The 11,667-nt window shown below is 31.2% G+C and overlaps 1 protein-coding gene across 1 annotated transcript in view; it reads left to right on the top strand.

The window, feature by feature from the left end:
- Positions 1 to 1,407: 1,407 nt before the first annotated feature.
- LOC143056366 (QRFP-like peptide receptor) overlaps positions 1,408 to 11,667 on the top strand; it is a 46,185-nt gene continuing 35,925 nt past the window's right edge. The window contains exon 1 of the mRNA XM_076229454.1: positions 1,408 to 1,520. The gene's annotated coding sequence lies outside the window, so the exon portion shown is untranslated. The remainder of the gene's footprint in view (positions 1,521 to 11,667) is intronic.

The raw sequence follows: 11,667 nt of genomic DNA, 5'->3' as shown, positions 1-11,667 counted from the left end.
GAATGGCAACCTTTTTGTTATAGAAATTGATGATCATAGTAAACTTCATTAACCAAATTCTGTAACCCGACATGGAACAGAATAACAGAATACTGCTTACACATTGAAGGAAACACAATGTGTAATCACAAAAATACTGAACTCAGAAGGGAAATTCAATAAGAAGAGTCCTTCCTCAAATGGCAAAATCAAAAGCTCAACCACATCAAACGAATGGATAACAACTCTCATATTCGTGCCTTGGTACAGGCATTTTCGTATGTAGAAAATGGTGGAAGTGAACTTGGTTTTATAGCTAGCTAAACCTCTCACTTGTATGAAAGTCGCATCAAATTCCATTATATTGGCAAAGAGATGTTAACAAAACAAACAGATACAATAGGTACAAATGTCAAAAAATATGAGTACAGCAGTCAACACTGTTATCATCTTAATCACTATCAAAACAAACCAATGTAACAAAGAAGCACAAAAATACACACATCAAATTTAACAGCCTCCTTTTGCTTTTTATCAATCCCTTTTATTTATGTATGTAAAATCAAACCATAAAAGATTGAAAGAGACGTAGAATCGCGCGTTTGATATCACTCAGGTAAACCTAGTATGAAAACAAACCAGACTGATAATTTAGTACGCCAGACACGCGCAGTAGACACATCAATCTGGAATTTAAAGATATCAATTCCGCTATTGTACCCTAAAACGCATGAAATGGATTGAAAACAAATTCACCATCAATGATGGCATCTTCATAACTATTTATCATGTCAATTGATTTCCAGGCATGCTTCCTGTTCGAGAGGTTCTGTGTGTTCTTTTTGGTTAATGACCATGATGACTTCACGGATCATGGAATGAAATAAATATGTTGCACTGTCACTGTATGATATACTGCCTCAGTTCCTTTCTTGGTCACTACATATCCATGGTTCCTTTTTATTTTCAACAAACATACGCTTCATCTCGGGTACTGAGCTCAATCCATAAGCATTGTCGGGATCTATCTTAAGGTGTTAGAGAGAACAAACTATGAATCTGTGTATTTGTTGGTTTGAATAAAACATGCATACATGAACATTAAAGGTTATAAGAAAAGAGAGAAACTGCGCGCCTTTCTCTTTCCTACCAGATACCAAAGCATTTAGGGAAGATTAGTTATATTGTTGTAATTGTTTTTCAAACCAGTTAAATGACGATTAAAAAAAAAATTCTAATTAATTAAAAGCAATTATTTTTTTGGACTATCATGTATCGGAAAAGGTTAATTATTAAATATTTACCCCGGTCTCTTAAGAAATATTATCCAATAAAATCAATGATTGCACTTCACTTATTTTGTCTTAAACACGTGCCTTTATGGCAATAAAACAGCTGAAGGCGCGTACATTGCTGTATTGATTTATCTGTAATTTAAGGTATAAAGCCAGCGTATTCCCTACAGTAGGTAACATACGGAAAAGTTTCCTCTAATGAGAAATCAGAGGCAGAATTGTGTAGGATTCTTTATCTATAAACAGGTAAGTGCATATGTTGTTAGAAGAGATAATTATAAAAATGGCTGTGATTTATATGTAAGATTAGTACGACGTTTAGATGATATGTTGATGGTATTTCTTAAATGGTAAGATTTTTGTTTTCTAAACGCGAAAAAGTGCATTTGATGTTTAGAAGAGATAATTATAAAAATGGCTGTGATTTATATATAAGATTATTTAGACGTTTAGATGATATGTTGATGGTATTTCTTAAATGGTAAGTATATTTTTATTTTCTGAACGCGTTGAGTTTTAATGGTTATTGTTTTGATTTTCTTATTATATTATTATAATTATCCAAATAAGGAAATGAAAAACAAACATTAAATGTAAAAATGTCTAATTTGTTTACCTGCAATGATTAAGGTTAAGGACAACAAATTGATTGCTATGTTAAATCCTTTTTTTTATTTCTTTTATTTTCTCAAATTGAATACAAATAATATAGAGTGTATTATCATGATTATTGAAACTTTCAATAAATAAAGGGACAATGTTGTGCAACATATATAGCAAACACAAATGTAATTTCAAGTTATGGGAAAAGAGTTCCATACCATGAGTTAAGAGACCAATAACATTTCAATAAGTTGCTAGATCTGCACGTGCTTTATATCACTAACGTTTTTCTTCGAGATAGGGCAATGTATGTCATTGTTGGGGAGAAGTATATATTCAAGGGTAATGTTTGACAATGCTGATGGCTAATTTGTCAACTACGAGCGTATTTATTAACAAAATATGAGAACACGTTTAACAAAATCCAAAATTATGTGAGAGGCATAGCTGTTATGTATTGTAATTAACTACATTTTGAAAGAGACGTCCTCAAATGACAAATTGAACAGAAAATTTGCTAGTATACAATGTATCTTAATTAGCAATAAGTGGCACTAAATAAGAAATACTGAGAAATTGGCCCAACCTCTTTATTAATTCATTGAATCTGTCTTCTTAGTTAAAACAGGAACTTTCTATACTAAGTATACTATGTGGTTTACATATGACCTATTAAGGAATAATAATGAGTGAATTTGATAACTGGATATAATTTGTCAGTATGCATGACAAAAAAAGTAATAAAAATGATACAAAAATAGCTTGAAATCTGCACATTTTATTCATACTAAATAATACACAGTTTTTAGAGATTAATTATTATAAATTATACATCAAAATTGCATTCGGTACCATACATATACGTGTACGTACGCATATTCAAGTGTTTTAAAACACTTTGCACATGTCATGCATATAATTCTTAAAAATCAATATACTTGAAGAAGGTCGTAAAAGCTAATATGAATTGCAACTAAGTAAAACGGAGTAATTTTCAACAATTATTGAACAAATTATATAACTCGACTTCGTCTCGTGATGTTTGGTCGTTTATTTGAACCAAAAATTCTGATAACATTAATGGAACTCAGATTTATGTAACGAAATTAATTGCATCATAGGATGTATATTTTATCAAAATGAGTGGAATTGGTACGAAAATACCGATTCGTACACATTTTAATTTCTGTCAAGAATGACTTTTTATATGTTTTTGAATGATGGATGAACTTATTATTGTTCAAAGACTTAAAATAATATATATTGAAATATTAAAAAAAGTTTGATAAGGTGTTAAATATGACATTTCTTTACGAGTTTTAGGTTTGGTTAAAGCGTCCTGTATTTTTGGTTAACTTTGTCAAAATCTTTATCTATTGTTGCTGTGAGTCATCATTTTTTTCTTTACAATGTATATATGATCGGGTATATATATCTATCACGAAACACGCCAAAATGCTGTTGGAACCTTTATTATAAAAAAAGAAGATGTTGTATACGTAATTGCTAATGAGACAACTCTCCACCAGAGAAAAATAAGATGTTGTATAAGTAATAGCCAATGGGACCAATCTCAACCAGACCGAATGACATAGAATTAACAACTATATATATGTCAGCGTACGGCCTTCAAAAATAAACAAAACCCACACCACATGATCAGCTATAAAAGTTCATCAGCTTTATACCATTTATGGTTTTATGAATTTTAGTTAAGATTCAAGACTTTGTCAGAAAGTAGCCTTGGTGTAAAATGAATTATCGGGAAAATGTCTCTTTAAAACTGACAGTAAAAAGTCTCAAATAATAATTAAATAGATTGTCTAAAAATACTGCATGTTCGCTATGTTATTTTCTACCCAAGATATATATAACCTTGGCTGTAGATGTAGATAGCAAAACCTTTCAGAGATTTCGGTCTTAAATGCTCTTCAACTACGTACTTGATTTTTACTTTTTTTATTCGAGCGTTATTGGTGAGTCTTTTAGACGTAATTATAATATAAAATAAGAAATTTGGTATGATGGTAAAAAAGACAACGCTCCACAATAGAGCAAATGACACAGCAATGAACAACTGTAGATCACTGTACGGCCTTCAACAATGAGTAAATTAAACCTATCCTACACAGTCAGCTACAAAAGGTCACGGAATGACATATATAAAAAATAAATAAACGAGAAAAACCAGCGACCCGGTATCTTTCAATAATTATGTTTATTGTATAAACCGGACACGAAATTGGCAATAAGAAGACAAATAGTGTTTAACTGAAACAAATTGGAACAAGTTTCCAGATCACTGTCGAAATAATCGGTCACTCTTTGGAACAAATTAAATTTCCTAGAGAAACGATACCTTAGCTACATGAATATTGATACAAAACTGACTTTCATGTAATGAACAAGAAAAAAATAGCACCTAGTCATGACGTTCAATAGAGACTATAACATTAAATAACACTAACGGTATCAAGTTTACTGCACTAGATGTGCATTCGACTACAAATTAATGTCTCTTCAGTGCAAGATCAAACATGTGAAAAATCAAAACTTATGCAATTAGTTATCAAAGGTACCAGGATTAGAATTTAGAACGCCAGACGCAAACGTGGAATATATAGTTATTAAAGGAACCGGGCTTCTAATTTAGATACATCAGGCGCGCGTTTCGTCTACATAAGACTCCTGATGTGATAACCTCGGCTGATGAATCCAAAAAGGAGCTACGAAATAGCCAAATCGAAACAAGAAATCGGAGCTTAAATGTGTCTGTGTTGATAGATTAGGTGTAAGAGAGGTTCGCTGATTTTGTTTTTGACTTTATGTTTGGTATTTGGAATCCTCTGGTTTTATCTACATGTATGTAGTGCCGTTAAAGCATTTGCCAACTCACTGCTATTTTCCTTTTATAATTTCATTAAATATAGTTAAAAGTGTCATTTTTATAACTCTTGTAAAAACCTTTTATTATTTTTTATTATACTAGATTTTGAAATAGACAAGGGTGTCTGACATTTCCAAATTTTTAGAAAAAATCTAGAAAGAATCATTTACCCGCCTAATTTATAATGGCTAATATCTCTAAAACAAGGACATGGACCTTTCTTTTTTTTCTGCTTTTTTTCCGGTATCTACATACTATCAATTCATAACAGTCTTTTAAAAAGTAAAATCATAAAATACTGATCATGAACTCCGAGAAAATTTTTAAACGGAAAGTATCCAATCAAATGGCAAAATTTAAAAAAAAATGTTGTTTTGGAACAGATCAGCTAATATCCTTTGTATGATAAACATTCGCACATTGTTTGAATAGTTTTGTCTGTATCCTTGCATTGCTGATTTGTTATAATAATCACGTAACAGTTAAGCCATTATTATTTCTCTCTTTGACAAACTATAATTGTTCATTTGCATTGCTGTAGATCCGAGAAACTGATCATTATTATTTCGTTAATGATACAGATCTATTTATATTACTTATTATTGATTTGTTTATAAATATTAACATGCATTATTAATGAAATGAATGAAATGAACATTCCAAATGTGTTGTGTAATTCCCGATTAATTCATAAAAATTGTTGTGTAATTCTCAATCAATTCATAAAATGTACTCGTGTAGTGATTTTCCGTGTTGATGTGTATTCAGCATAAAAATTATTAAAGATAATATCAATATTTACCGATTTCAATATTGCATTAATTGAATAGGAGCACGCGTACGGCTATAGCTTATGTAAATTTAAACAACATACCAGAAAGAAATAAAAGAGGATGCCATCTGTAATTGCCAGATTTTTTCACACGAAATAGTTCGTAATTTGTTTATAATACCCCGCAGCTCTGTTCTACATTGCATAAGATGAAGTATAGTCGACATATCGCAAAGAAATGCACAACATCCGGTGGAAGGGACCGTCTATTATTTGTAATGAGTTGTGAACGACAAAATTCATAAATTGTTTATAATACCCAGCAGCTCTGTTCTACATTGCTTATGATCGACATATCGCAAAAAAAAAAAAAAAATCGCCAACATCCGGTGCAAGGGACCGTCCTGAACTTTTATAACAGAAAAATATCGTTTCATGAGCATAATTGTTAGACTGAAGGAACGTATAAAAATAAGAAGAGACAGTATGAATGCCAATGAGACAGATATCAACCGGAGATGGATTGGCGTGTATGTCAGAAACAATTAAAAGGCCACCGTACGGACTTATACAATGAACCTAACCCATATCGTTTTGCCAGATACATTATGAGTTGCTTCGGCATGAAAACAATGTGAAACTATTTAACAAGAAAAACAACGGCCTGATTTTTAACATTTTTTTAAAAGAAAACAGATATGACAGCCAGCAACCAGCGACAACCACTGAATAACAGGTATAAAGAAAATAATTTTAGGAACTGGAAATTTACTTCAAATATTTTTCATATAAAAATGCAAATAATGATTGACTACGGGGATTATATCATCTTGTTTTCGAAGATCAAGAGATTGTGGCTTCGCTTCTGATATCCGTTTTGTCTGTGTTCCAAGCAATAATTTCTATGACAAGACATAATAGATTCGGACATGTAAAATATCTCTTGTCATAACAAGATTTGCAAATCACCGGTGTATGTAAATCCTCTAACGATAATGTATGACGGAACGAGTTTGAAACAGAATTACGGAAAGGTTTTTCTTCTGGATAAAGAACAGAAAATATAATGATACTATTAGGTTCAACCAGATATTAATTAATTCAGAAGAGTATAGGCGTATCGTTTTGGAAAAGCGAGATACTAAGATGTTATAAGATAATGCATTTAGACGTCATATATTTCTCGCTAATCATTTGCGCACATTTCCAAATTTGCATTTGGGTGTCACTTTTTAAAAAGTTTACAATGATAAAACATAGGAAGATTGAATAACATTTTGATAGAAAACTGAGAAAAAAAGATATATACTATATATTTTATACAAGATATCAAACTACTCAAAATAGATAATTTTTATTCTTATATAGTATACAAATCAATAAGTAGAAATGTCCTTATAGCTAAACATTGGTGTACAATAATCCTCAACTTCGTTAATAATTTAGCCTTCCAACTGTTTTGACTTTCGAGCCCAGCTGATGCTTCCTTTGTAGAAGAAAAACGCGTCTGGAGTACTCAATTATAAGACTAGTCTTTGTGTGTAATACAGATTTTCGTAGACCGCCCTTCGACATGTCCAAGAGCACTCACAAACATGTTTAACTCCTCCACATTCTTTATGTGCCTGTCCAATCCAGGAACCTGTAGTTAGGTCAGTGGTTGTCGTTGGTTTATGTCTATCATATTTTATTTGCATTTTCGTTTATTGTTTTGTTTTTATATAAATTAGGTTAGCTTTCTCAATTGAATTGTTTCATATTTTTCATGTCGGGGTCTTTTAAAGCCGACTATACGGTATGTTTGTTTTTCTTATTGTTGAATGCCCTACGATTTCCTATAATCGCTTACATCAACCATATTTGAACTGTGGTTGATAGCTGTCTCGTTGGCATTCGTACCTCATCTCTTTATGTTTATAATATCATTGGCATCTTCGGTTTGAGGAATTTTGACCGAAAATACTAGCGCGCTAATGCAATACACCGATATTTTACTACTGTTTCCTGTAAGCATTTTATTTCAAAACAGCGACGATGGTAAAAGCAGTTTTACAACACAGATTTATTCTACATGCGTGTCCCTGTCATACCTAATCCATTTCACTGCTCTGGAAACTATAGACATTGGCAGGTATGACAAATTAATCGGATGTTTATAGAGTGATGCCATGTCATTAATATACATGATAATCACAAACTGTTTCCAATTTACTTTGTCACAACATTCCCCATTTAAGTTCATATGTTATCATTTATATATATGTAATTTGCTATTATTTGATTTATAACGGCGAAGATGCCGCGGTTGATTTATTGCTCTGATCAGGATATGGAAAATTGGATTTTTTCCCGCCAATTTGACTCATAGAACATAAAAACTGACACTGGCAGTAAATCCAATGTCTGTTACAGCATGTTCGATATCAAAAAGGAAACAAATGAAGCCCGTTGATTGTCTCATGACAAATAAATTCTAACCTTTTCGTATTAAATAGGAATACTTTTTGATGATGAAAAATAAGAGCAATAATTCATGTTATATCAAAAGCGGTTTGATTGTCTGATCAGATTTTGAATTCATGATTAAAATATATAGCTCAAAAGTCATTGCATTTACATATTTGTGGTATTAAAATCGCTTTCTTCATGCATATTTACTGTGAGCTATTTGCAAAATTAATCAAACTTCATCATTTCTAAAACATTCTATAAAATATTAAATTCACCGTGTTAAAGGTTACATCGGATTAAATATCAGTAAGCAACATTGTCGATTTTACGACTTTTTACCATAATAGTGAAATCACGCGAGATCTCATCATAATGTTTAGGGTACACACGTGCAGGCTAGCTATAATTTCAAAATTTGCAAGTTTTGTTAAAGTCCCAACATATATGTATTTCAATGCAAATTATAACCAATGCCTATATGTCTCATTTATCACATACCCAAGGGATTTAATGTACGTTTTGTTCCTGCGAAATACCGACCAAATATCTTTCCTTTATGACGTACTCCCATTAAGAGCTTGACTTATTGCATAAAGACTTGTAGGTTGACCTCTAAATGTAGTTTTGTACATGTAATTTATGTCGTTGGATTGCTACATCTCATTTACTTAATACCAAAAACTCTCAGCGTATTCGTTATAGAAACTATTTAAGAAAAGTACACTGTTTTTATGTTTTCCTGTCAACTGTTTTCTTTGGTTAACTTAGAAAACGAACTTCAGTTAATATGGGTGTTTTAACGGTAAGGCTGTAGTACCATGAACATTAAAATGTCTAAATTCCCCTGCGTTTTAAACAAAAGGTCTTTAAATCTCGACTTAAGGTGGTACCTAATACTACAGGGAGATAACTCTGTAATATCAGCTAAACGTTTTAATTATGTTGCGTTGTGAAGGCAATATAAAGCTTCTCAATGATCAAAATTAGTGTTTGTCAAACTGCTATATAACCAGTGTAATTTTTCTAACAAAACGCTTGGTTCAATTTTTTTCAATTTTTTATATTTTTGTTAAAGGGTCAAAGTAAATACTTTGTAAAAATTTTATGAAAATTAAACGAGCCAAATTAATTTTAGTGAAAGTGTTGGGTACCACCTTAAAAGTATAGAATGTACGCACATGTTTCAAAATGTATTGAATAGTTTCACTTCGCTCTCTATTTCAACATGTTCAAGTAACGGTTAATTAAAACCAAAAAATAATTCAAGATTACAATTTAGATGAATTTTTATATCTTTCAAAAATGTATTCAATATATTGCACAGGTGGGATGTTCGTACACAAAATAACTAGGAAAGCATGCAAAAATTAAAAGAAAAAATGACTTCAATATCAATAATTTTTAATATGTAAAATTGATGCTAAATATATAGACTCTTTTATATAAAATCTTGCGTATATTTGAATTTTGTGAGTGAAACAATACTGATCATACGTGTATATATATATGATACATTACTGTCAGTGAGTAATTACAGGAACAAATGTATACACAAGATCTTTGAACAACTTCAGTTAAAATCTTGGAAAAGGTGCGTTCCTTTGAGGATTAGAGTGTCAGAGTTTGACGATAATGATTTTCTAAATCTCGTCTTCACAAACCTCTATTGCATAATCTAATTGAAAAGACGTTGTTCGTCGACTCAATAGCATATATTGAATAAATGTGTCTGACTTTATGATAAAGACCTGACGTTATCGTGTGTATAGTATGTAATAAGAAATAAGATAGCTAACCGTCAAGGAATGACCTTTAGTCTATACAAAAAAAATAACATAAAAAATATGGTGCACACTGAATTACCCGCCAGTAGGGAAATGTCTGTACCAAGTCAGGAATGGCTGTTGTTTTCCATTCATTTGATGTGTTTGAGCTTTTAATTTTTTCAATTTGATAAGGGACCTTCCGTTTTAAATTTTCTTTGGAGTTGTACTCTTAATAGTCATGATATTTACAGAGAGCAATTAGTCAAAACACATAACTTTTAAGATAGTTATTTTGCATTCGTTTGATGTGTCTGAGCCTTTCATTTTGCCAATTGATAAAGACTTTCCGTTTGAATTTTCCTTGGAGTTCGGTATTTTGTTTTTAAATTATTTTTTTAAATATTTAATGGAAGTAATTAGTCATATTCGAGCTGTTATACAGTTTCCTTGCACTTTTTAATTAATTGTTTCTTTTGATCGTACATTCAACATATCGAATAAATGCTCTTGCACTAAAACTTAAAATAAACAAAACCCCACTTCAACCTCATTAAAAGTTTCAGGCAACGTAATTGCCAAGTATAATTATTATTAACTTTCATTAAAATCATTTCAAAATTGATAGCTCCAGAGATCAAAATTGTTCTTATACAACACAGAAACTAATTAAAAGTTATTATATTTCTCTAAATATTTTGGTTTTCATCAACTTTCTACTTTGAAATAGCTCTAATTGAAATCTTTATACGTCTGAACCATGTGAACCCTTTGACGAAAATACCATAAGGTATATTAATAACAGTCACTTCCGGTTCCGGTCTGACGTGCGCTATAATTGTAATCTTTATCTTTGTAGATGGTCGATTTAGCCTGATGTCTAGTGGGTAGAATAACTAGTAGACAAGTCTAAATCATTTAGATACTAGTAATTTCAGACTTGCGAACGTCGCTTACATCATTATAAGAGGGCCTGGGTGGGGTTTACATAATAGAAAAAAAGGGCAAGAATGAAGGGCAAAAAGCAAGAATAGAGAAATAAGCAAACATGATATAGAATATAATAGAAAAATGGGCAAAATAAATAAGAATAAAGGAAGTCTCTATCGTAAAGGTAATTTCGGATTTGCGAATGTCAGAATCATGTTATTAGAGTCTGGATTGCATTTTCATGATAGTAAATAAATGGGCAAAAATTCAAAATAAATAGAGATTAATAGGGTGCAAAAATAAGTAAAAAAAAAGAAGAAAAGAATAATGGGCAAAATAGATAAAGAATAAAGAAAAAATAATAAAAGAAAGTCCCCTTCCAGAACCTCTTATTTTGTGATTACATTTTATAAAACGATTTACATTGATTTTTTCGATAGCAAATTTGATATAAAGAGTATAATTTATCAATTTACGTCTGGTTGTGGCGTATATGTGTTTTTTCTTTGGTTCTCTCGCCGTCTCTTTGAAATGAGTTTCTGTTGTGTCGTTGTTCTCTTCTTATATTTGATGTGTTTCCCTCTTTTTTTCTCAATCGATTTATGAATTTTGAGCAGCGGTATACTATTGTTGCCTTTATTTTTGACCTGTTGTTATGTTGCTATAGTCCTTTGTTTTAAAATATATTTGCTCGCATGCTCTTACAATTTCCAAAATATTATAAAGTACAAATGGACCGAACATAAATTACTTAATTTGTACGATGCAGTAACAACCCGATTTCGACTACTAGTTTTTGAATGGCTGTTTGATGATTTTTGCGAGGGGTACCTTTAAAAGTCTGTGGACAGATAAACAGTTAAAAAACTTATATTCGAGTTGATTGCACTCATGTTTCTGACGCCAGCGCCATTGTCAACAACACTAAAATGAAATAAAGAACTCGTGCATGTTTACTGTATCGGTACTTTAAAACAACTTTCAATT

The sequence above is a fragment of the Mytilus galloprovincialis genome, chromosome 13 (genome assembly GCF_965363235.1).
Source record: "Mytilus galloprovincialis chromosome 13, xbMytGall1.hap1.1, whole genome shotgun sequence".
Lineage (NCBI taxonomy): Eukaryota > Metazoa > Mollusca > Bivalvia > Mytilida > Mytilidae > Mytilus > Mytilus galloprovincialis.
Note: the sequence above shows the minus strand (reverse complement) of the source record. Positions and strands in the feature narration are given on the sequence as shown.